General features: G+C 42.1%; 1 protein-coding gene across 3 annotated transcripts in view; it reads right to left on the bottom strand.

Moving 5' to 3' along the window:
• The window catches only part of TSEN15 (tRNA splicing endonuclease subunit 15), a 538,803-nt gene that overhangs the window by 460,640 nt on the left and 51,082 nt on the right, over positions 1–27,081 (bottom strand). For all 3 annotated transcript variants that reach the window (XM_073803611.1, XM_033853568.2, XM_073803605.1), the window contains exon 7: positions 8,411–8,524. The gene's annotated coding sequence lies outside the window, so the exon portion shown is untranslated. The remainder of the gene's footprint in view (positions 1–8,410; positions 8,525–27,081) is intronic.

Below are 27,081 nucleotides of genomic sequence, written 5' to 3' on the forward strand. Positions count from 1 at the left end.
TAGAATATATATATATATATATATATATATATATATATATATATATGTATCTTTAAGAGGAAATTTATTATAGGAATTGGCTCACACAATTATGGAGGACAAGTCCCACTACCTGCCATCTTCAAGTTGGAGAAGGGAAGCCAGTGGTATAATTCAATCCAACTCTGAAGATCTGAGGACCAGGGCAGCTGATGGTGTAAGTCCTGGTCTGAGTCTGAAGTCCAGGAGCACTGATGGCTAAGGGCAGGAGAAGATGGTGTACCAACTCAAGCAAAGACAGCAAATTTGCCCATCCTTCACCTTTTTGATCTATTTAGGCCCTCACTAGACTGGATGATGCCCACCCAAAGTGGTATGGGCAATCTTCTTTATTTCTTCCTTATTCAGCCTACTGATTCAAATGCTAATCTCTTCCAGAAACACCCTCACAGACACACCAAGAAATAATAGTTTACCAGTTATCTGGGCATCTGTTAGTCCAGTCAAGTTGATGCATAAAATTAACCATCACAGTCACTTAACAGATCAACATGTAGATTAAAAACAATACTTGTGCTTCATTTTCCCACCATGTACTGTTTGGGGTTTTTTAACATAAATTTATTTATTTTTGGCTGCATGGGGTCTTCGTTGCTGTGTGCCGGCTTTCTCTGGTTGCATTGAGCAGGGGCTACTCTTTGCTGCTGTGCGCAGGCTTCTCACTGCGGTGGCTTCTCTTGTTGTGGAGCATGGGCTCTAGGTGTGTGGGCTTCAATAATTGTGGCTCGCAGGCTCTAGAGTGCAGGCTCAGTAGTTGTGGCTCACGGGCTTAGTTGCTCCGCGGCATGTGGGATCTTCCCGGACCAGGGTTCGAATCCGTGTCCCCTGCATTGGCAGGCAGATTCTTAACAACTGTACCACCAGGGAAGTCCCTGTGATGAACTTTTAATCTAGTGAGTAAACTGGTTTCCTGAGTCCTGTGTACGGTTCTAGAAAATTAATCAGACCCAAGGAAAGGGTTGAGGAAATCTCTGATTTATAGCCAGCTGGTCAGAAATATAGGTGACAACCTGGACTTGCAATTGACATCAGAAGTAGAGGGACATCTTGTGGGACTGAGCCCTTAACTTGTGGAATCTGATGCCATCTGGGTAGATAGTCAAAATTGAGCTGAACTGTAGGATACCCAGCTGGTGTCCAAGAACTGCTTGGTGGTGTGGGTAGAACGCCCACCCTGCCCTGCCCCCTGCACCCGCCCCAAACACACACAATGGAATTGGTTGCAGAACCTTTTCATAGGCAATAAAAATCATGGAGAAATTTTGAGCTCAAGAATGATATGGTTTCAATTTCCCAGAGCCACTGTAGGAAGAAGCCACAGGATGAACAAAGGAAGACAACATTAGCTTCCAGAGTGTGGTCCAGATACCACGAGGTGAAAAGGGATCTGCACTGTGGTACTGACAGTGATGAGAGTGTTGGAAGAATAAAAGCAGAACAGAGAGAATTTGTGAATTTCTCTCACGGATGACTATCTAGGGAGGGTGCATTCAAAGATGGCTGTGGTTCTGAGCCTGGACTGGGAGAACAGTGTCATCAGGAACAGAAACAGTTTCATCTGGAGAAGAGAGACTTGGTGGAGAACATGATAGATTCAGTTTGGGATATGTTTGGAGGAAGGGATTCTGGCAGAGCAATCAAATGGAACATGTTAGCAGTCAGGCACTTAGAAAGGTAGGCCTGGAACTCTGGAGCTCCGAAATTTTAAGCAATGATCAGCCACCTTCAACGTTCTTTAAATCATGGTACATGGATAATTAAACCAGGAAAGAGCATTTTTAAACAAACATTCAAGTACTACCTCCTCTCTGGGCTGGCCTGTTTGTCTCAGTAACTACGCCCAGTTAAGAGGGTCTTCCAAGTCTCCTGCCTCTTTGCTCTTCTTAACCAAGGAAAAGGGAAAAAATCCAAAGAATTCTTTCGTAACAGAGAGTAAATGTAGGGTTCAGTGAGTTTACCCTTATTCTTAATAGGCTCTAATTAAATGAGCTAACTGGCCATAGATGGTTAGCATTATACTTTAATTAGTAGAGGCTTAAAAACTCCTCCTTCTGTAAACCTGGTAGGCAAGTATGAGGCCTGCAGCATTTCAACAGGACTCCATCAAAGAGAAAGTTGGTTGGGAGAAGAGCAACTTCTGCATTAGAGGCCGGGGCCCTATGAATAAAGCTGTAACTATTGGGGTTTCATGGTCCCCAATCTCAATGTTTGGATCCTGTGAAACAGATTCTACGGTGGGCAGTTTTCCTCAAGCTCCATCCCTACTGTAAGTTACCAGGCTGGCATGAATTTTAATATTAGAATCAGGCTATATTGCTAGAGCTATAGGAGTAATGACTCTCCCTCTGGGTGGGATTTGAACAATCTATCCCTTTCCTAGAAAGTTCTTCTGAGATATTAACATTTTTACATTTTACTATGAAATGAAGACATGAACTCACAGGTGCTAGGATCTTCTTAAGCAATCTGTGCCTCCGTTACTCCGTTTAAAAAATGGATGAGGGCTTCCCTGGTGGCGCAGTGGTTGAGAGTCCGCCTGCCGATGCAGGGGACACGGCTTCGTGCCCCAGTCCGGGAAGATCCCACATGCCACGGAGCGGCTGGGCCCGTGAGCCATGGCCGCTGAGCCTGCGCATCCGGAGCCTGTGCTCCGCAACGGGAGAGGCCACAACAGTGAGAGGCCCGTGTACCGCAAAAAAAAAAAAAAAGGATGAAATATTATTGTATATCTCATGGGATCATGGTGAGGATGGAAGGAGTTAATTTACATATGGCATATTAGGTATTATAGTAATTTATGTATAGAAGAGTGCCTGGTTCATAGTAAGTGCTCAATAAATATTAGATTTTTAATTTTTATCATAGTAACTCTCATTCAGGGCCCTTCTCTTCTACATTTTTTCCCTGAAAATGTTAATTTTACATTACCTGCATTGTTACTTAAGAGTTCGTTTGAATGCACAGTTCTGGGCCCCAAACTATACCAATGGGATCTCTCTATCCCTGGGAATGGAGCCCAGAAATCTGCCTTTGAACAAGTTTTCTAAGGGATTTTAGTCTCGCTGGAGTTTGAGACCCACCAGTCTACTGGGATTATGTGAAGTATGGATGACATTTCTGCCTTGCCTTCATGTCCTGCTGCCTGGATCAGCTATGGAAGTATTCCATCATCTAGAAACCCAAGACTGAGATGTAATTGTTCAAGGCACGGCGGAGCCTGAGTCAGTATAACGTCAGCAAGATCACTCTGAAGAGCCCCTGAGTCTTGTAAAAATTTCCCTCATGATCTGTTATGATCAATTCCTGGCCTGCAGTCTCTGGAGGGAGCCTCCCACAGACATCAGCTTCCCTAGAAGGAGATCTGTTTAGGGAGCCTGGTGATGCTTTGAATACATCTGTCACCACATCAATCAAGTCAGATCCACAATGTTCATGATTCCTGCTGCTTCCTGGCTGTGAATTATCTGATTCCCTGGCATGTCAGCATATCAAATGATTCATTTTGAATCTCAACCTCACTGGATGTGACATTCGAATTTGACTCCTCTGCGAATCTTTACCCCAGAGCAGCTACCATGTCTCATATGAGAATCTTGCCACATCATCATAGTGATCACAATACAAAATAATGTCCTATTGTTATGACTTTATGGTTGACTGTCCAAAATCTTTCACAGCTATTATCTGACAAGCCTTCGCAATGGGAGTTAGAAAAAACAGGAGTCCCTTCTGCTTCACAGGAAGCAAAACCTCAGGGAGTTTATGTGACTTACCTAAACTCACCTAACAGATTAGAGGCTAACATGACCAGCAATTCTCCATGCTCGCAGCATGGTCTTGTCCTGCTACCCTACATGGTCTCCAGCCGTTGTGTCCTCAGGGTAGAGAAGAAGTGAGGAGCAGTGAATCGGAGTCCATCACTCACTGCTTTGTGATCTTGACAAAACCCACCTCACAGTGGTGAGATAAGGATACAGTGTCAAGCATAAAACTCCATAGGTGCTGCAGGTTAATATCCTCACCAGTATGAATAACTACAGACATCACTGACAGTAAGTGATGGTGGTCCTGACCAAAATGGCTGAGAGGCCATCAGGATCCTGTCTCCACTCTTACATATTCTTTTTGAGAAAGAGGATAATTGGTTATTATGTTCCATTTTTTGTCTTCTTTTGCTTTGATAAGGTAGAGAAAACTTTTGGAACGTATTCCCCAGTTTTCAACAACTGTAGACTAAATTATTATATTATATTATATTTGACACAGGGAATTGAGGGTTTTTTTTCCCAAGAGAACTGAACTTAAGCTATACTCTTGTCCCAAATCAAATGAGTTCAGTTACTCTGTTTTGTTCCAGTAACTTTTTGACCAAATTAAGAAGACATAGTATTCACACACACACACACACACACACACACTAGACTATTACTCAACCATAAAAAGAATGAAATAATGTCATTTGCAGCAACATGGATGGACCTAGAGAATATTATAGTGAAATAAGTCAGACAGTGAAAGACAAATATGATACGATATCATTTATATATGGAATCTAAAAAATAATACAAATGAATTTATATACAGAACAGAAACAGACTCATGGATATATAAAACAAACCTGTGGTGGTTATCAAAAGGGGAGAGGGAGGTGGGGGAAGGACAAATTAGGGGCATGGGATTAACAAATACAAACTACTGCATATAAGATAGATAAGCAACAAGGCACAGGGATGCCCATTATCTTGTAATAACCTATAATGGAATAAAATCTGCAAAAATCCTGAACCACTATGGTGTGCCCCTAAAACTAACACAATATTGTAAATCAACTATACTTCAATTTAAAAAATTAGGGCTTCCCTGGTGGCGTAGTGGTTGAGAGTCCGCCTGCCGATGCAGGGGACACAGGTTCATGCCCCGGTCCAGGAAGATCCCACATGCCGCGGAGCAGCTGGGCCCGTGAACCATGGCCACTGAGCCTGTGTGTCCGGAGCCTGTGCTCCGCAATGGGAGAGGCCACAACAATGAGAGGCCCACGTACCGCAAAAAAAAAAAAAATAATAATAATAATAATAAATTAAAAATGCTGAAAAGATACACTAGATCAGATGAGCAGGTGAGATACAACCAGGCAAGGAAAATATATTAGTTGGATGAATTTCCCAGATACCTGCTTGACCTGGTAAGCTGGTCCCTGACTAATTTCTCAACCACATCTAGAAAGTTAGAATGAAATATTAAATAAAGGAATAAGTAAACATGTTGACACTCAGGGAACAATTTGCCTTAGATGATGTAATTATAACTTTCAGTTAAGTACAATCACAGAGATTTTATGCCTCGTCTCACAATCACTTCCTGCTAACAACAAGTTAATTCATTGCCACTACCTTTGCACCTTTCTGTTCCACATACAACACTCACCAGAACTTAAAAAGTCCTTGGGGGAAACTGAAAAGTGAGGGAGGAGAACGAGTTACCTGTCAGGCTAAGGACCATGGAGGTTCTGAGTGCATAAAAAACCCCAATAGAGGCAACATCATAGAGGATTAGCGTATTAACACAACAACCTGCATTCTCTGTACATCTAATGAGGAAAATCCTCCTCCTGCCTGCCACTGCCCCTCCCCCACCAACTCCCCGAAGCATCTGGTACCCTGGGAATTTGTTCCCACCCAGGCAGGGCAAGTGAAGCCTGACACAAAACACTGTGAGCATCAGAGCGGCCATCTGACATGCAGAGAAATGACCCATGAGGGGAATGTAACCCAAGAAAATAACTCGTGGGAAAACAAAAATATTCCCAGCAGCACTATTTTTAAGGGAAAAAACTATAAAGAACGAAAAAGCAGACAAGTGTATAGAAGCTCCAAAAATACCATGATGGAATACTACACAGCTGATAAAAATAACAAGTTTATGGACTACGAACATGTAGGAATGTTTATATAGAGCCGTGTGAAGTGGAAAGTTACAAATAACAATGTAAAAATTAATTTCTATGACTGTGTTTAAATCCTGAACACTGCTGTAAAAATTCTCACCACCCGAGAGAATAGAATCTTTATGAATTTATCCTATCTCAAATTAAATGGACCACATTACTGCATTTCTCTAGTAAGAACATTCTCTCAGTCTTACAACTTCTACTTACATTTCTTCCATTAGTCTCACACTTCTCAGCTCTCTCATAAGAGAATCCTAGGAGTCGTCTGTGACTCTTGCTCTGCCTGCCTGATTTTGGCAACACAATCCCTCTCCTTTCTTGTGTTCTAGCCACAAGGGCCTGTTGGATCCTTGAATTTGCCAAGTGCTCTGCTGTCTTGAGGTCTTCCATTATGCACTTCCTGCTCCCTAGAAGGCCCTTGCTTTGCATAAGTCAACTCAACCAAGTCTCATAGTTATGCCCCTCCACTGTTATCCACATGCACGTTTCCCTTCATAGCACCTAGCATGCTGTGTAATTATAGATATATTTGCATGACTAGTGGCTTACAATGTCCCCCTCCCCTAAATAAACTGTAAACTCCATGAGGAATCTGGGCTATTTACAATCATATAACTACCTAGCACTTGACAGAGTGACTGGCCCAGACTGGGTGTCTAATAAAACTTTGTGAATGAATGAATGGATGTGTGAATGAATGAATGGATGGATGAATGAATGAAGTGATGTGAATATAATTTTTTTATTGAAGTACAGTTGATGTACAATATTATATGTTATAGGTATACAAAATAGTGACATAATTTTTAAAGGTTATACTCCATTTATACTTATTATAAAATATTGGCTAGATATGAATATAATTTAATATTCATTAGGTTTTATTTTTTCCACAAAAATACCATGTAGCATAGACTAATGAAAATGCCTTGCACTCATTCGTGTAGTACTTTCTAATTTCAAAACATTTTCATATACAATAATACAATTTAAAAATTCTTTAGTATCCTATGAGGTAGACATTATTCCAGCTTCACATTTGAGGAAATGGAGACTTGGGGAAATGAAATAATTGGTCCAAGCTGAACTAAGTGGTAGAGAGAGGTATGGAATCCACACTTGCTTGGATTCAGGCCAGTGACTTGGACCTTCTGCCTCTGTGGCTCCAAGTATGTCACTGTGTCCACTATAGGATGCATTGGGAGCACCAGAGGGCTGGAAAGTGCAGAGGCATTATCCTGGTGGCTACTGATACTTGGGAATGATGGGAGGTGATGGGGCTACAGTCTGGGGAGAGGGTCCTGGCCCTGGCCAGGGAGGGTTGGAGTGATGTGGCAGTGGGCAGTGGGCCACAGATGTGGCTCTCAGGTCACTCTTTCACATGCAACCTGCAGTTGTTCAATGCCTCATTGTCAGTGTTACTCTGGCGATCATGCAATAGGTATATGAAACTATTGATTACTGATAATTGCACAGATGGCTCGGTAGTCATCAAACTCAGATGCAACACAACAGAACCAACAGAGCATGGGCTTGGGGTCCGAACTCCTGGGCTGAACGCCAAAGGTGTGGTCAGAAAGTCAAGTGACACAGAGAAGTCAAGGAGAGTCAACATGGAGATTTCAACACCATCACTCTGGCAAAGCTAGGACCTTATTCATCATATTGTTTGTCCTATCTGAATATTTATAATAATAGAAGCTCAAAGGGCAGAGGGGTGGTGGGAGGGAGTATGATATAAAAAGGCAAGTAACCAAATGAAGGCCTAACCCTGAAGGCAGAAAATCCTTTCTTGGGTCACATGCTATTAGTGCACCCTTTTCATCATTCCAACTTTCACACTGTGTTAAAGCCTTCATCGTCTTTTCAACCCCTGTCTACAGCAGCTTCCCATAAAGAGCCTGATGACAGCTCTGTCTGTTGGGAAAACCACAGCCTCATTTTTCTCTCTCTTCAGAAGAAGAGAGAAAAAAACCTTAGAACTGTGATACTTGCCACCACTTAACAAGGTGGGCTTGCAAGGCCAGCAGTGGAGAGGCTGGTTATTTCTTCCCTGACAGCATCTGTAATTCCAGCAGCTGCCTCTAGGCAAATGGCAGGTGGTGCCTGACGTTGATTGCACAGGCCCAAAGCCGAGATTCACCCCAAACAAGTATAACTAAAACAAATCAGGAGTTGAATGTTCATTGCCCTTCTCACGCTTTTTGAATTATTAAATTACTAAATTTTTTGCATTATGCTTTTGTATTACTAAAACAATACTACAGTTATTATTAATAACGTAATTACTTGAGAGGAACACTGTAACATTGAAACAAATCCAATAATAAATATAGCTACCATTTTTAACACCTTGTCTATGTTACATTTTTCATTTTTCACAATAACCTTTTTACTAGCAAGGAAAATGAGATTCAAACTTACCCAGTAGGGTGCGAAGTTGGAAGTTAGGAGATTAAGTCTGTTCCCAACTATGTTATTAATTAGCTGTGTGGCCACAGGCAAGTCTAGTTACCTCTCTGGGCTTCGATTTCCCTTCTGGAGACAGAAAATGAGTGCGTTAGACTTGCAGATGGTGCAGGTACCTTCTTGCTTTAAGTGTCTTCAGGCTGAATCTTATTGCTTTCTTTCATCAATGATTGTTCTAGTTCTTGTTTCGGGTTTTAGGTTTTTTCTTTCCTAATCCCCATAGTTTTCTCATCATCCAACTCTCAGCTTATCATCTCTCAGTGAGATTTCATTGACCAATCCTGCTAAAATAGCTTGTCCAGCCTCCCACTCTTTATTACAAAGTCGAAACACCTTGGCATGACACACACAACTGCCACAGATTGGCCCCAATTTTCTCCTCCGGAACCTAGTAAACAGTCAATGAATATTTGTTGATTGAATTTATAAATAAATCCAATTTATTAAAAGTTCTTTTGATTCTGTCACAGAAACCCTAGAATTGTGCTGTCCAATATGGTAGTCAATAGCCACATATAGCTATTTAAATTTAAATTAAAAGTTCAGTTCCTCAGTCTCACTGGCCACCTTTCAAGTATTCAATGCTGTATGTGGCTAGTGGCTAGTGTAACGGACAGTGCAGAATAAAACACGTCCATCATTGCAGAAAGTTCTACTGGGGAGTGCTGGTCTAAATTCTGGCCCTTTCTCTCCAACCCTACCATGATTCCTCACCTGGATTCTTATAACAGTCTCCTAAGTGGCCTGAGAGTAGCCTCCTCCCGTGCTAGTCCATTCTCCACTCTGCCTCATTCATTTAGTTTATTTATTCATGCAGCAAATATTTAAGGAGGACCTTATACATGCCAGGTCTTCACAGGAGACCAAGCAGGGCATGAGTCAGACCTAGTCCTGCCTCTGTGAACTTACAGGCTGGAGATAATGTGTGTATGTCATTCTCACGCTTCAAAACTAATGTTGGGTCCTCTACCAAAGTACTCTACAGTGTTGTTCCTAGAATTCTGGGCTCTGGGGGATACAGCAGACAGAGTCAACTCTGCTCTCAAGAGGGGGTTAACTGATAGAGAGGTTCCTGTGTGTGTGTGCGTGTGTGTGTGTGCATGTGTGTGTGTGTAAAATGGCAGGAGGGCCCATGGGCTGCACTTCTGCCTTCTAGCCCTTGAGCTGGAGGACAAATGGCCTCTTCGTGCACTAAGGTCTCAGTTTCAGCTCTCCCTTATCACTGCTCCTGCGTGTTCTGTACCTGGTCCTCTACCATATTGCTCTAATGCTGTCCCCTGTCCTCTGCATACCCTTCTTTCAGTGGGATTTTATTTCTCTTACCCTGAACTCTCATTCATCCTACCAAACCCACTTCAAGTATCATTTTCTGTGAACTCCTTCCCGCCAACCCCAGATAAGCGAGGGGATCCTTGTCCTGTGTGCCCATAGCTACTTCTTATTCATCATCATAGCCTCAATGCCTGAAATATAATAAGTCCCCAATAAATGATTTTGGACAGATGATTAATGAATGATGATTGGACGAATACATAAGTGAATAAATGTATGAATATTATGAAAGTGCCTGGCCTGTCTGCAGTTCCCCGGGGAGGATGCATTGGTTCTCAAACTTCAAAGTGGAATAAAAAGACCATAAGTATCTACTTACTCTTTTCAAAGAGAAAATGTTATTTTTCTTAACATTCATACTTTTAACCTGCTCTAAATATCCCTTCTGTTCTTTTTTCCTAGAGAAGATTTTTTTCTGTCTCTGCGAGCCTTCCTTTGTGACTACCCAAAACTCAAGGATCAAATACTTCATTTCTAAATGCCATGTGTCACAGGCAGCTCTTTCTTCTGATTGGGGAATGACCTCAGTGCTGCCAGAGTGCTTGCCATTCCTCCCAACTTTCATGTTTACGACTGCTGTCAAAACTGTCGTGCGTAAGATATAAAATTTCTTCATTAAGCATGAGTACACCACTATGTGAGTGTTTTATAAACCAATCTGAAGCAGGCCTAAAATTTCTTAATTTTTCTCAGACCTTTAAAAACACAATCAAACCAAAGAGAAACCTCATGAAATAATCCCACAGAGGTTCCCTCCAGGTGCCCTAGGGTGACCGTCTGATCACCCAACCATTATTGTTATTTCTATGGTTTCTATGAAACCCCTCAACAAGCCACTTCAACAAACCAGATATTAATTAACCTTCAGTTAGCTTGCAAACATTCTGAGATTCAAATTGTTTTTCTTGATACTTCAGCATATTTTAAGCGAGCAGATTAATCTTCCTCACATCTGCCCCTCCACATGACTCTGCAGACACGTCATCTGAGATGGGAACCTGGGTGTCTTCACCAAAAGTACACAACCCCAGCTGCTTCTCACTTTCCCTAGCGGCCTGAGCTCTGTTTCTTTCATTATAGGCTGGGGAAGAAAAATTGAGTTGGAAATACATCTATAATTACACTTCTTGGAATTACTTCAGTTAAATTTGTTAGTATCAATTACACAGGAGAAATATTTCATCCTTAGAAAATCCTAGTTGCTAAAATCTTCTACTAGTCACTTAATCAGCAATACTCAGAGAAAAAGCCACATCCAGCCCTTGCACATCTAAGATTTTGGTACACAAAATTATAATCCTTGAGTTTTTTAGATTACTTTCTGGTAAACTCCTGTTCTGATTTTATCAATAGAAATGATCCAGTAATGTGCATTGCTGTGATCAAGGCTGCGTAAAGGGGGTCAGGTGTGCGTGTGTGTGTGTGTGCATGTGTGTGTGTGTGTGTGTATGTCTGTGTGTGCTATCCTCAGGGTATCAGTACATATCACACCAGATCAATAAAGGAGTTTTTGCAAAAAATAAAGGCTTGCCAGAGGCTCTGGAATTCCCAACTATGACTTACAACAGAGGAATTCCTTCCCAGATTGTGAAAACTTTGTTGACTTTTAACTACTAAAAAGAACTGATCTTAATGTGAGGGAAATGTTGTGGGTTTCTTAGGAAAAACTGTTGTGTAAATATAGTGGTTCTGTCTTATTATCTTGGCTTAGCCTGGAAAAGCAGAAGCTAAGGTAGATGCATTAACCTTTCTCAAGTATAGATAGAGGTTTAATGAGGACACTGGACGTTTGCTGTCCATTTCAAGGAAGATCAAATAAGAAAAAATGGACTTAAGTTTCAACCAGAGAGAGTATGATCAGGCTTAAGCGAGAGCTTGTTGATTAGACAGCTGGTTTATGCAGCTTCTCTAAAGAGGAGCAGGGGATTTAACAAGTACTTACTGGGTGTCTATTGCATAGAAGGCTTAGGTTGTGGAGGATGAAAAGAAAAGCAAGGTACGTTCAGTCTCTGCCCTTTAGGAGGTCACAATCTAGTTGGAGAGAGGAGAGAATTACTCACAAAATGACGGGTAATATAGAATAATAATGCAAGATATGGCTTGAGACAGTATACACAAGGGCCAAGGGAGTATGGGAGTTGAGCACTCTGAGCATTCTGAGTCCAGGATAGGGAGAGATACCCACGGGCTGAAGCAACTGGAAAATCTTGGTATTAAGCCTTGGAGGATGGAAAGGGTTTTGTGAAGAGGAGAGAAGGAGGAGAAGCAGGAAGGGTATTTCCAGAGAGGTTACCAGATATTTTGAAAATAAGCTTGAAGAACAAATACATAATTGTACTTATATAAGGTACCTAGAGTAGCCAAATTTTAAAAAGACAAAAAGTAGAATGATGGTTGCCTGGGGGAGGGCAAAGTGGGGAATTTATTCTTTAATGGGTACAGAGTTTCAGTATGGGAAAATGAAGTCTTTCTAGAGATAGAAGATGATTGCACAACCATGAATGTACTTAATGACACTGAACTGCATGCTTAAAATGGTTAAAATGGTAAATTTATATTATACCCATTTTACCACAATTTTTAAAAATTGAGATAGATTTTTAGATAGAGTTTTGAGAGGATGAGTTTATATTGAACTTGTGAGGTCTCTTCTTTTATGACTCCATGTTAACTGTATGTGTGGCCCATGTGACAGCAAGTGTGAAATTATTAAATATAATCCATCCCTGGGCTGTTGCACTTTAAAGGTATTTGATGGTTGTGGTCATCTTGGTCTGTTGAGGTTGCTGTAACAGAGTATCATAGACTGGATGGCTTACAGAAATGCATTTCCCACAGTTCTGGAGGCTGAAAGACTGAGGTCAGGGCACCAGCATGATCGGGTCCTCTTCTGGTTTCAGACTTTTCCTTGTATCCTCACATGGCAGAAAGAGAGGAAGCAAGCTCTCTCTTGAGTCTCATAAGGGCACTAATCCCATTTGTGAGGGCTCCATCCTTGTGACCTCATCTAATCCTAATTACCTCCCAAAGGCCCCACACCATCTTCTGATATCCTCACACTGGGGTATAGGTTTTCAACATATGAATTCAGTCCATAACAGTGGTTGACTACCTAGCAGCTTTTCCCCTCCTTCTTCTTTACACACAGAAGTCCACTTCCACTAGAGAGGCCAGTTACTTTCCCAGCTTCACCATAGGTAGAACATAGGCATGTGACCCTATCCTGACCCTTGATACTAAGGAGAAATCTGCCAGGGGGTAAAATTTTGGAAAAAATTTTCCTCCCTATTTAAAAAAGAGATAAAACTCGAATGGTGTGCACTTTCTCCCTGTCTTCCTTTGGATATTTTTGTGAAGACATAATGCTTAATGCTAGATGGCTAACCTACATCCATATGGGAGAGCCTAAAGAATGACAGATAAGTCAATATGGAATCTTTACTACCTTGTTACTATATTAATCACCCTCATAAAATAGATTCCTCCTTGTTTAAGTTAATATTAGTTAAGTATTTGTTTATTTGCAGCCAAGATGATTCCAATGGACTATGGTATTACAAAGACAGCCCTACAACACATTGCAGGAAATTCGTATACTGCTGGAGATTGTTCTTCCCTTAAAAAATGTGTCTGTTATAATTTTCTTCCATTACATGACAGGCAAAATAAAGAACATAAAGAGCAGGACAAAAAGAATAGCTAGTTCTGGGTTTGGAAAGGCATAGGACCATCAGCAAATAAGCTGGTAGTAAACAAAGTAAATAGCCAGTATTTTGCCACACACTGGAAAGAATCACATTCTCCTTTGTATCTGAGAAAGGTTGTATTTAAAGGGAACATTGGGTAAAAGTATAAACAAAGACTGAGAACTCTCTGAAAACAGTAAGGGTCTAGAAGCAAGAAAGCAATAACCCAGTGCAGATCAGAGCAGGATACTAACAGTGTAGCCTAAGAAGAGGGTCAGTGGAATCCAGAAGACAAACCTAAGGTCTGCATCAGACCACTGTCTTCTCTCAGCTCAGCTCTATAGGTTTCAGTAATTCTCAACTAAGCTTTCTGCTTTTCTTAGTAAGACCCAAGTTAAAGTGCCCCTCAACATACTGCTACATATAGATACAAGGTCTGCATGGGTCTGCTCTGATTTGAAATAAAGATTCTGACACTCTTTTGTCAGATTTTTCTACCAAGATGAACATCTTCCTGGGGGTACTGAAATTTAGATATTTATTAAGCACTTTTATTAGCTGGTGGTATTATAGCTACTTCCAAAGTTGATTAAACAGACACAGCCAAGGAAGGGAGGATGGCTCCATCTGTCCATTAATGATGCTGGCAGCCCTGAGCAAGAGATCCAGGCATGGGGCAATCTGTCACATCCCAGTTATGAATGTCCTGTGGTGCTTTTAACGGGAACCAAGGTGCTGCACTAGGCAGCTGTCCCCTAAGAATAAGACTCCTTGATCTGAGGCAACTAGAATTAAACCACTTACTTCTCCAGAAAAAAAGAAGTGGACTCCATGATATGGTCTACCTCCTTTCCCATTGTTCACACACTAGTTTTTTAAAAAGGGAAACTTGAGTTCCCCGAAAGGAAGCTGATCCTAATGTTTGGCAAAGCATTATGTTTAAAGAAAAACCCACAAAACTCAGAGCTGTGAATGAATGACACAAATGTCCTCATAAAACTGCAGCCCATGTGAAATATGGCTGAACCAACACATCAGGAATTAGCGAGTCTTCCCACAAGGCCCAGCTTGCTCTAAGGCTAAAAATGGAATGAGAAACACCAACTCATATCATCTAATCTGATCAAGGGCAGAGTCTTTGGGCTATTCTCTCAGCATTCAAGGAATGTGCTATTATTCCCCTGATAGCACACAAACTCTCCATGAGTTGCAGAGTCCCAGTGGAGATGTAAGTGTTTTGCCTCTGGTGAAAATGAACTTCCATGGAAAATGTGACACAAACACTACCTTTTGGGTCTCAAATGAATCAGATCTTATGCCAGAAAGACTTTTCTCATTAAAACTGTACTTTGGGGAAGTGGTTCTCAAAGGGCTTGTGGGGCTTCCTGATGGTCCTCCAGGGCAGGAGTGGCCCAGGAGTCCTCAACTCCTGGGCCACAGACCGGTACTGGGCCACAGCCTGGTAGGAACCGGGCTGCAGAGCAGAAGGTCAGTGGCAGGGCAGTGAGCAAAGCTTCATCTGCCGCTCCCCCATCGCTGGCACTACCACCTGAAACACCCTCCCCACCCACCCCGGTCCGTGGAAAAATTGTCTTCCATGAAACCGGTCCCCGGTGTCAAAAAGGTTGGGGACTGCTGCCCTAGGGCCTGACTGCTCCCCCAACCCCTACCCCGTGACCTGTTCTGTTTTACTCAGGTTTAAAAAGGGGGAAAATATAGAGCAGTGGGAAGAGTAAGGTCTGGGGAGTCAGATCTGTGATTAAATTTTAAGCTTGCTACTTCCTCACTGTGTGATATTGGACACATTCACTAATTCCTCTGAGCATCTTAGAGGGTTGATGTGAGCCAATATATGTAACGTACCTAAGAAAACACAAAGGATCAGATTGTTAAAGCATACTCATAAGAATAGATCTTACCCAGTGTCAAGCTTTACTAATAACATCAGTGAAACAGGTCATTGCAAGGTTCAGATAAAGCAATGAGTGGTCTGAGACTAATGCAGCTGCCCAGGCCCTTTTATGCCACATCAAGATATTCTCTTGCCCAGATGAAGATAGAAAACCTTTAAGCCATATATATGGCCACATCACCTACACAGAAAAGAGTCATTGGGAAGTACCTTCCTATTTATATTCAGATAGTTACCTAATTTACTTTACTTTTTCCCAGAAACCATGCTCAACGTATCCATAGGTTCTAGATTTGTAACAAACGAGCAACCCAGGCAGATCAGGTAGCTCCTTATAAAAGCATTTCATAGATAAGGATCCTGCAACTAGCAAACATCATTAGTATGCTTAGTTGGATGTCTATCATTAGCATGCTTACATGAAGATTTGACTGCGTTACCTTCCTTCTGTCTTTCCCATGGGCTTCCCCCCGGTAAAGAGGGAGGATGGGTTGTAGGCCTATAGTTAAACACTTCCTGCCTAGAACGTAACCCAGACTGGAACTTGACAGATAGTAGCTTTTATCACATTATGAAGAATAATAACTACAATATGACTGTGCTTACTGTACTTCTATTTCTTCCCGACTTTCCAGGTCTCGCCTAATTCAGCCTCTCTCTTTCATCTAGGCCTCACCTGTCCAATTGTGTGCAATTCTCACCTCAGCCTTTTCTCCCCTTATTCCATTCTACTGGCTCTACCCATCTTTCAAGGACAGTCAAGAGCCCCTTCCTCCTGAAAACATCCATGTCTACTTCTGCCCTCTGATCTCACCCTTTCTACCATCTCTAATCCACGACCTAACACTAAGTTTAGAGTGTCTTACATCATTCTGTTTCTTACTTTCGTATGTATGACAGTTTTCTTTCTCTAAATAGGTTATAAATCCTAGGAGAGCTGAGAACTCTAACTTGCTCTGAGTCACTTATACCAGGAAACATTGCTTGATCCACCTCCCCAACAGACGTGGTCCCTCGTTATTGACCCCATCAACACCCCACTTCCCATACTGTGAGGTTATCATAATTTCTTGTAATTCCAGATTTAATTGTTTCTCTTTAAGGGCAACAAGCTCCTGGAAGACAGGGTCATGTCTCTTTTGCTCACTCTTATAAACCTAGTGCCGGATACAGCACCTGGCAAGGAGGAGGTAATTAATAAGTATTTGTTGAAGAACCTGGTTTTCTAGTGGTAGAACTAGGTGGAGCAAGGAGGTCCATTAATGTATACAGTGAACATATTGAGCACCTACTCTGCATACTCAGGGTGCAGAGATGAATAAGACATGATTTCAGTCATCTAATGTCTAGCCTGAGAAAGTTTGAGTCAACTTCTTTACCACCACTATCTGGGTCTATAGATATGTAAAAAAATGTTAAGCAGATAAAGTCAAAACCAAATCCCATTAGTTAAGCCCAATGAGTTAATGGGAAGAAAGTAGAAAAAATAGGGGAATGTAGCTCTAGAGGGGTGTGGGTGCTCTCAGGAAGACTTCCTGCTCCCACTGCCTCTTCTTCCTCCCCAATGGCCATCGTACAAGTTTTACCACTGGCCTCAATTCATGTGAAATCCTTACAGCAATCCTTAAATTGAGCTTTAACTTAGTAAATAGACAGTTGTGTAGGTATACGCTAGGGCACCTTTCTGGATACCTTTTTTTAGAATGACACAATCTGAATAGCATTCCGACTTGTTTATAGCAGATTTTGGCCACCAACGTAAAGCTACATGCTAATTAACTATATTGTTCAAACCAGATAATAATATATACTTCATTTTGTCCATCTTAATATCACCCTATGTAGTAAAAGACATCATCTTATCGTTGCTTTTCCTAAATCAACAACTTTCATAGGTTTGGTACAAGGTCAGTCCATTCCTTAGTCTTCTGAGAAATAAGGGAATCAGTGAATTTGGCATTTTTTAGTTGTATCTTATGAAAGCTAAAGAGAAACTCCAGTGGACCAATCTCTCAATTCCTCCTGGGAAGAGGGGTTGGGATTATGGAATGGTGGCAAATGGATTCATATGATATTTTCTCCAGTATGTAAGGTGATTCCCTTCCTCCCTCCCTCTTTTCCTTCCATCCATTCTGAGCCAAGTGATTACACAGTGCTGCTCAATATGAGAAAGTTCCTTCCACTCAGGCTTTCACCTTCCGAGGCTGCTTCTTGGTGCCCAAGCTAAAGCCGTCTGCAGTCTACACCGACATCCCTAGCTGCCTTCGGCCATATATTAAAAAGATTGATTCTTTCACAAGCAATCAGCTAGCTGCTGCTTTTTCCCCATTACATTTGCCCTCCCACTAAGGGGCTTCTCTTCTTCTTCCCTCCTGGAAGGTGAGCTCCATATCCCTTGGTACTCTCTTCAAAGCCTTTTTCCATGCTCCGTCCTCCTCTTCCACAATGTGTTAGTAATTATTTCTCTGCTCTCCCACTAAACTGGAGCTCTTTGAAGGCAGGATCTGTGTCTCATTTGCCTTAGCATATCCAGTGGCTTCAAGAGGGCCTGGCACATGGTGAGTATTGAGTAAATGTTTGGATTTAATGAATACATTGAATCAACGTTGAATCAGAGAACAAATACTTAGCATCTGGGAGATACAAAAAGCAGTAGGTTTAATGATTCATATTCGAGTACTTCATCCATCTGTGACAGAGGAATAAATGGCAAGGGATCCTATAGGCTACAACACCCTTCTGGGTGAAGCCAGGGTCGGTGGAGAGGCAGTAGCAAGAAAGAACAATAGAAATTTGATCTGTGTCTTTTGTAGTCTCTGGGGACAGCAGGACAACACTGATTTAAAGAGAAATTTGAGGGGGAAAAAAAAAAACCCAGACAAAAGAACCCCTTCAACTGGTTTCAATTTAGCCAATGTAACCCCCTTCCCATTTATCAGGACTCAGCACTTTTTTTTTCTCTTTCCACACCACTTAGAACTCTGACCAATGATCTCAGATGGTTCTTTTTTCCCACATAGATTTTAGTACCATCTCTAATGCATTCATTTGGATTAAAAATAAAGACAAAAAGAATTACAGTAGCTTAAGAGGCCTCTTCTGTCCCCTCCCCGATCTGTCCATAGGAGGTCCGAAGCCCAGAAGTCTACTGGGAGGGCCCTGGTGGAGGCGTCCTGAGGAATGTAAACAGCATTATGAAACCAGAACCTCAGAGTTTTGGTGAGAGAATGGAGTTTTGGGAGGTCCCTCTCCCTGATGTGTCCATGAGTCAGAGTTAGCTATGCTTCTAAGAGACAGAACAGCCATTAATCAAGGCCAACTTGAAGGAAAATATGTCTTGTACTGTAAGCTAAACCCCACAATTCCTAAAATGGACCAGTCTGGCCTGCTTCCAGACTGCACAACCTAAACTAAAGAGAGAGTGGAACAAATGCAATTATCATATTTTATTAGTGCCCCCCTGTGCACTGTCCTGGTCTCAGGCACCTGGCCATCGAAGACATTCTCTTAGCTCAGCCTCAGGATGCAGACATTTGCCTGATGGATAAGTAGTTGGCAAAAGCACATTAAGTTCCTCAGAGGAAAGATGCACTCATATTATTTGACCCAAATCATTATGACTTATATACAGAAATAGGATTGGAAGATTTCAGGGAGTGTGGTTTGCTTTCTTTCTGAAGTCCTCAATTTCTCATCGGAAGCTTAACATGGATTTGCAACTGTTTGGTACAGGATTTCTAGAATTCTCTTTCTCTCCTAGAAGGGTGGGTATTTTATTAGAAGCAATAGTAATAGCAATAGCTACACTTAATGACTCTCCACCTTGTGTCAGGTGCCACAGCAAAGCCCTTTATATGAGTTACTTCTGTATTAGTTTGCTAGGGCTTCCATAACAAAATCTACAGCCTGTGGGGCTTAAATAACAGAAATTAATTTTCTCACAGTTCTGGAAGCTAGAAGTCCAAGATCAAGCTGCCAGAAAATTTAGTTTCTGGTGAGGCCTCTCTTCCTGGCTTGCAGATGGTACTTTCTCACTGTGTCCTCACATGCCTTTTTTCTGTGCACACAAGGAGAGACAGAGAAAGATCCCTGGTGTCTCTTCCTCTTCTTATAAGGACATTAATCCTATTGAATTAAGGCCTCACCCTATGACCTCATTTTAATCTGATTACCTCCTTATAGGGCCTAACTCCAAATACAGTCACACCAGGGCTTAGAGCTTCAACATATGAATTTTGGCGGAACACAATTCAGTTCATAATAACCTCACTGAGTCCTCTCCACAAGCTTGGGAAGTCAGGGGCATTCTCTACCTTCTATTGCTAAATAAATTGAGGGTTAAGTAATTTGCCCAAAGTCTCACTGCCAATAAGTAACTTGTTGGTGTTGGTGTTGCTTGTTTTTATAGAAGGAGAAGTGGAAATACACAGAGCTCATTGGTATGAATGTAGGGTTGCTAGTAGAAAAGTCAGAAAGGAACTGGCAGGTGGAAGCAAGAGCAAAGCACTGAATTCACTGGGATAGAGCCTTTCGCTTCAAGGCTCTGTAAGAGCAAGAAGCTAGGCCATAGGAAAGGCCAGACATGGCCTCCAGTGCTGCAGAAACTGAAGAAGGGATTAAGAACTTGGCGTCCAGCAGATCACCGCCTGAAAGGAGAATGTAAAGTGTGTGAAAAGCCTGGTGGTTCAACTGCGTGAACATGAAGACCAGGAGAGTCTCAACTGGGGTTGGTTCCAAAATACTGCTTTCCCCTGCATTCATAGGGGTTTCATAGGCTCAGGTATACACAGCACAAGGAGAAAATATATTTTAAAATGAAATATTTCTTTCTGGGAAAAAAAAGAAAGATGAGTTTAGTTAGACGAGTCACTGGTCATTGTGCTGAGCTCCGAATACTAAGACAAGAAGATGTGGTCACTATCTTCCGGGCACTCACAGTCTCGGCAGCGGTGAAGGGAGTCTTCCTTTCCGGGCCCCCTGATCTGGATACAACTGGGAAGTAGGAAATTGTCCCTTTGGGCTCCTTCCTTCTCTGAGTCACACTTTTGGGTCCCCCATTGGTGCCACTCTCCTCAGAGGTCACCTTTTCCATGTCTACCTCCAATCTGGCAGCTGGCACCCCAGATTATCCAGGGTCTTCGCTGGTGATGACTCACCCCATCAGAAATCTCTTGATATTTCTTCCACTAAAACATCTTTGATCCAAGTCCCTTTCCCTTGAGGCAAGTCTGGCTAGGAAAGGAAAGGTCATAGTTCATTTTTTCCTTCTCTTGGGTAACATCCTGACATTTTATTGGTAGCCTCTGGAGACTGGCAACAATTTCAGGCACCACAGCAGGCAGTATGGTGGGAATTTTTTGAGGGTAGTTGAGTCTGTCAATGGACATCAAACCCACGGTGGATGAGACATCATTCATCCTGGGCTTTTCACAAATAAGGCTATTCCTGCTACTACACAGAACTGGGCTAAAGGGTGTGTACCAGCCCCTGTCAGTGCTTCACTCCTATCTCCCAGACTTCATATTCCAGAATGAAGACGGCCATGCTGCTTCTGGTTGTCTGCCAAAGACGTCCCTGGGAGTAACCCTCAACCAATGACTCTCCAGGGATGGGGTATAAATAACTCAGCTCCCTCATCCCTTGGGTGGGATCATTTTGAGGCATATGTTTTACACTGTGACCTCACGTTTCCCTGTGGAGTTTCAGTTACTCGCAGTAGAAAATGAATAATAATATACCTATTATTGGCTGCTTCCCCTTCCCTTCTTCACTGCCAAATGGCAAATGGTGTTTCCTGTGTTTCACAAATCAACTACTTGCACTGAAACCCTTTTCTCAGTGTCATCTTCCAGAGGGAAGCAAACTGAGAAAGGGTGGCCATCAGAAAAATGGACGGAGGCGTGCAGCAGGACAGTGTACAGGCCAGGCTCTCTCATCATGCTGTGTCATTGGCAGTCCCCTGTGGGGAGCCTTACCAGCACCCCTACTCTTCCCTCCTCTGCATGGCCATGAGAAGAGGGTGGGGAGCCCACGTCAGAGCTGGTCTCCCTGCGGAGATGTTTGGAAAGGGCAGCCCCAGCTGATGGTGTTTCCTAACTTCTCTGAGTGGAAACTTAATTGGGACTAATTCTGCCAGGGCAAGTGCAGGGCTCTGGGAATAAATCTTTCAATAGGATGCATGGGATTTGGTGTCAGAAATGTCTTGTTTGGATTCTAGGTCTACCACATATGAGCCATCTGGCTGTTTAACGTCTCTATATCCTATTGTCCTCATCTATAAAATGGGATAATTGCTGCCTCAAAGAATTGTTCCAAGGATGACAGTAATAGCCAATAGGATTCCCAGAGGCTTACATGAAGTTAATGTAGCTCAAAACAGCCTTATGAGGGTGTGTCATGGGTCACTTACCCAAAATCCTTAGAGCCAGATGAGTTTTGAAATTCAGATTTAATAAAGATAACATGGCACATGTAACATATATTACAGAACCCCCTCAGGGTCTTGGGGAGTCCCCTAGACTCAATCACAATATTTCTGTACAAAACTAGGAAGATTTATGCAAAGTGGGTTAAAGCTCATAAAAAATCTCATTTTGGAATTGCAGATAAAGGACTGTGTCCCAGAGAAGTTAAGCAACTTGCTTAAGATCACACCCCAGGATTTGAGCCCCAAAGATTCATGCCACAGCCCCCCGCTCTAACCACTACACAGCACTGCCTCCAGCAATGAAACCCTCTCCCCAGAATGAATGAAGGTAGTTAGAGACTTGTATCTGATTCATATGGTAGATAAGAGCTGCTTTTTGTTATGATCAAGAATAAGCTTATATAATTTCCCCAGAAACAAAATTGAAAATATGGTCACATTTGAAACATTAATGCTATAAAATACCAGCCTACAAAAAGTAATAGCTACCATTTCTTGAAAATGTGTTGAATAGTTTACATATATTCACCTCATCTAACCCCTATAAGGGCCCTAAGAGATACGTTTTATTGGTACCACCCATTTTATAGATGAGCTTAAGTAATTTACCCAAGGTCACCCGTAAATAAGGAGCTGGGCAGGAGATCCAATCTGGGTCTGCTGAAGCCTGCGCCCCTTCCACTACACTGCCCTTCCTCCAAAGGACAGGTGTGTGCTGCTGACCGTCATTGTGTGGTTCGCCCAAGGTCACAGGAAAGCCAGCCCAGAGCACTAACTACCTTGGCCCCGCTACCTCGGAAAGCCTTGTAGTCACTGACTTCTACTTTGGAAAGCTCCACAATTCAATATCATTTCTTTTTTGCTGCCCACTCTTGCCACTCTGACAAAAGAACAGTACCTGGTGTTCACTAGAAGATGCAAGGGAATTGATTGGAAAGAAAATGTTATTTTATTCCAGTCCTTTCCATACTGGTGTACCTTTCTATATTTAGATAAGTGCTCTCTGCAGCCAAAGAGGCAATAAAAGCAAGATAAAAATGTACTAGGCCCATGCCAGGAAACACTAAGAAGCTGTAAGTTCTTATTCTTTGCCCAAAGATGATTATTAAAAAAACAAGAGAGACAGGAATAAAGACACAGACCTACTAGAGAATGGACTTGAGGATATGGGGAGGGGAAAGGGTAAGCTGTGACAAAGCAAGAGAGAGGCATGGACATACATACACTACCAAATGTAAGGTAGATAGCTAGTGGGAAGCAGCCGCATAGCACAGGGAGATCAGCTCGGTGCTTTGTGACCACCTGGAGGGGTGGGATAGGGAGGGTGGGAGGGAGGGAGACGCAAGAGGGAAGAGATATGGGAACATATGTACATGTATAACTGATTCACTTTGTTATACAGCAGAAACTAACACACCATTGTAAAGCAATTATACTCTAATAAAGATGTAAAAAAACAAAAAACAAGAGACAATAAAAACAAGCAATCTCTGCAAACACACAGTGCTTTAAGATCTGGACCATCTCATAGCCTCGGGACAGTTGAGGAGGGATGAGGATAGCAAGGTCCTCTTCTACCTTTACAGAAATGAGGCCCTAAGGAGGCAAGCTGAGCAGGTCTCAGCCTGAACTACTTGTGAAGTCAGGGAAGAATGTCAGTAGGGAAGTCATGGGCTGGCTGGAAGGATCCTCCAGTGCGCCAGGTATCAGCTGCTACTCCACAGACCAAACTTGAACTCTAATATTTCGAAAAGGTAAAGATGAATTTGAAAGTTGACTGAGGTTCATTCATTCATGATTCTGAGGGCTTGATGGGTAAACAAGGTCCAAGCTTCCTTGCGCCCTTGAGAACCCCTTCTCTGGGCTCCCGCCGGAGGGTTGTAATTCCTCCATTATTCATAGCAACAAATATTTCAATCATTAACTGTGTCCACTACAGTCATTTGTAAAATGTTTTATCCTTTTTTGTAAATTGCACTCTTCGAGGGCAGAGAACAGTCCCTAGTTATTTTATAACCTCTATAGAAGCTAGCATGGCATCTAGTAAATTGAGATTTTTAAATGCACCTCTTGTTCAAGCCTTTTTTCAGTCGCATCTTCTACTGGTTTGAGCCAATAAGTAGTTTTCCCTTCCAGTCCTGTGAAGCCTCAGATTTCTGGCCTCTATCTGGTCCCTTTCATTTCTGCTGTCATACAAACCAGTTCTTGCCTGAGCAGCATATCTCTGTCTTGTGATACTTTGTTAAACGCAGTAAGTGATAAGCTATCTCTCACTTGGAGAAAAAGGCTTGTAAGGCACTTGGCCTGCCTTTGAAATTATCAGTAACAACAGATTTACCAAATGCTTTGCCATCACTTCCATTGGTCTCCATCTACCCAGCCTTCACTATCAGTGTCTGTGCCACCCACCATCCAACTGCTGAGTCAATGCAACATATTTTAGGTTTTTCTTACATTCACCCTCACTTCAAAGTGCCCATTTCTAAATTCACTAAGGTAATTAACACAAGCTGCTATAATAAATAAACCCCAGAATTTCAGGGACCCAACACAAAATAAGCTTGTTTCTTCCTTATACAGTCCAACGCAGGTGTTACTGGGTGACAGACAGCTTTCTTCCAGGTGGTGATTTAAGGACCCCAAGCTCCATCTATCTTGTGGTCCCACCATCTCCTATGGTCCCTTTGTTTTCTGCTTCTAGCCAAAGGAAAGGAAAAGAGAGGGGAGAAGGGACACCCTCTTCTAAAGTCCTTGCCCCTGGAGTGACACACAGCACTCACATTCCATTTTCTCCATGCCGTGTGTCCACACCCAGATGCAAGAACAGCCTGTGAGCTGTTTCTGCCACCAGTGTCTAATAATAATAGCTAGAATATATTATTCATCTTCATTTTGCAAATTGTGTACTTTAATTATTTCATACAATATATAAAACAGCCTAAAAAGTAGGAATTATCATTGCCATTTCAGAAATGAAAAGAACACGTAAATATGTATATCAATCTCTAAACCTCAGGGACTATATATATATAGTGGCAGATCAAGTGGCAGGTCAAGATGTGAACTCAGACTTGTATGACACTCAAGCCCCTGTCTCTTCTTTTGCACGATGTAGCAAGAAATACACAGATCTGCTTTGAGACTGGGGGGTGGAAAGGATTAGGGACAATGACCCAAGCTGGATTTTTAAAAAATAAGTATCTGACAAGCCCAGAGAGGTATTAAGACTGGAGAATGACGTTCCTGCTTGAAGCAATGATATGTGCAAAGGCAGTGAGGCCTGAATAAGCAGGGTATGCCTGTGGAAGACTTATTTTAAAAAGAATTATGATGTTTAGATAGTATTTATCCAAGTGTTTTAGGATTACCAAAATCATGTCCTAAACCTCAGCCATCTTTCTCCGAAACGTCCCTGAGGGAGCTATATACCCAAAGAACAATGGTAAAGGAAAGTAAGTGTCCCATTCTCAGCTAAAGTTGGGCTCTTACCCCAGCACAGAGGCTTTGTAAGCTGGGCTGGAGCACACAAGCAAGTCTGAAGGCTTAGAGACGGAACACCTTTTCTCCCTGTAAGTCCAAAGCCAACTTCAGGATTTTACCACACCTCACCTGCCAAAAATGAAGACCGAAAACCAAACAAATGAAAAGGCTTCATGATGCAAGATAAGAGCAAAAGGTTAGCTGGGCATGTTCTAAGCAGGAAGGCCCTGACTTTTCCCTCATTCAAGTCACATGGAAGCAGAAAGGTGAGCTAAATCTATTGACAGTTTCTGCAGCACAGGTGAAAGAGGTACAGGAGAGCACCAGAGAGAACTCTATCTTTATTCAGGACCTCTTTGTTTAAATCAAGTGTATGGAGGTATACTTTACATAAAATAACATATACCCATTTGAAGTGTAAGTGTGACGAGTTTTGAAACTATAATCACACATGTAACCACCACAACAATCAAGATATAATCATTTCCATCATCCCTTCTGAAAATTCCTTCACGCTCTTTTGTATTACATGCCCCCCACCGCAAGCACCAAGCAACCACTGATCTGTTTTCTGTCCCTATAAATGAGATTTGCCTCTTCTAGAGTTTTACATAAATTGAATTATACAGTATGAACTCTTTGGGCTCTGACTTCTCTTGTTCAACACAATGTTTTATGAATTATATATATATATATATATATATATATATATATATATATAAATAAGTAGTTTGTTCCTTTTTATTGCTCAGTATCCAGTCACCTACTGATGGACATTTAAGCTGTTTGTAGTTTGGGCTACTGTGAATAAAGCTGCTATGAACATATGTGTATAAGTCTTTTTGTGGACATTGTGCACAATCTTTTAATGGACAGTCCATGATCTTTTTTTTTTTTTTGCGGTACGCGGGCCTCTCACTGTTGTGGCCTCTCCCGTTGCCGAGCACAGGCTCCGGACACGCAGGCTCAGTGGCCATGGCTCACGGGCCCAGCTGCTCCGCGGCATGTGGGATCCTCCTGGACCGGGGCACGAACCCGCGTCCCCTGCATCAGCAGGCGGTCTCTCAACCACTGCGCCACCAGGGAAGCCCAGTCCATGATCTTTTAATGCACCTACTGGCAAACACAGTCCAGTGTCCTAGAATCTTGCCAATCTGTAGCAACTCTGCCCCATAGGATAGGAAAGAAGGAAGAGGAATAAGGAGCACGGTAAGAGAAGCATTGTTTCTCTTCTGTAAACCTAAGGCGTATAGCTCCATATCCATGGGTAATGCATATTATGTCCATTTTATCCCATGTATTTCTCTCCTACTTTCCCTCACTAGTTTTCTTCTTGTATTTTCTCTTACCTCATTCTTCATTCACTTTAAAATATATATATATTTAGCCTTGAGCACTGGAAAGAGTGTTTTTCATCATGAGACCTAATACCTTCATGAATGACTCTGATGTTTCATCCTGCTATTAAACACAGGATCTACTTTAAATAATCTGTGACCTTCTTAGAGGAGTTATCCCCAAGACACGGCCAAGTGCATTTTGGCTACTCCTCTCCCACCCCAATTGTGAGGCCGAAATCTGCCAGAGGAATATGCCGTTTTCTGTGTGTTCTGCTGTTTCAGGTCCCTAAAAGACTGAAGGGCCTCATTACCTCACATAGTTCTGTCCAGTTTCCAGAAATCGGATTAATCAACAAATAGGGTCTGACCCATTATATTTTTCTTAGAGAATCAAAACAAAAAAGCAAACACACAAAAGCAACCCACACAAAATTGGTGGTTATAGTAGG

The sequence above is a fragment of the Tursiops truncatus genome, chromosome 1 (genome assembly GCF_011762595.2).
Source record: "Tursiops truncatus isolate mTurTru1 chromosome 1, mTurTru1.mat.Y, whole genome shotgun sequence".
Classification (NCBI taxonomy): Eukaryota; Metazoa; Chordata; class Mammalia; order Artiodactyla; family Delphinidae; genus Tursiops; species Tursiops truncatus.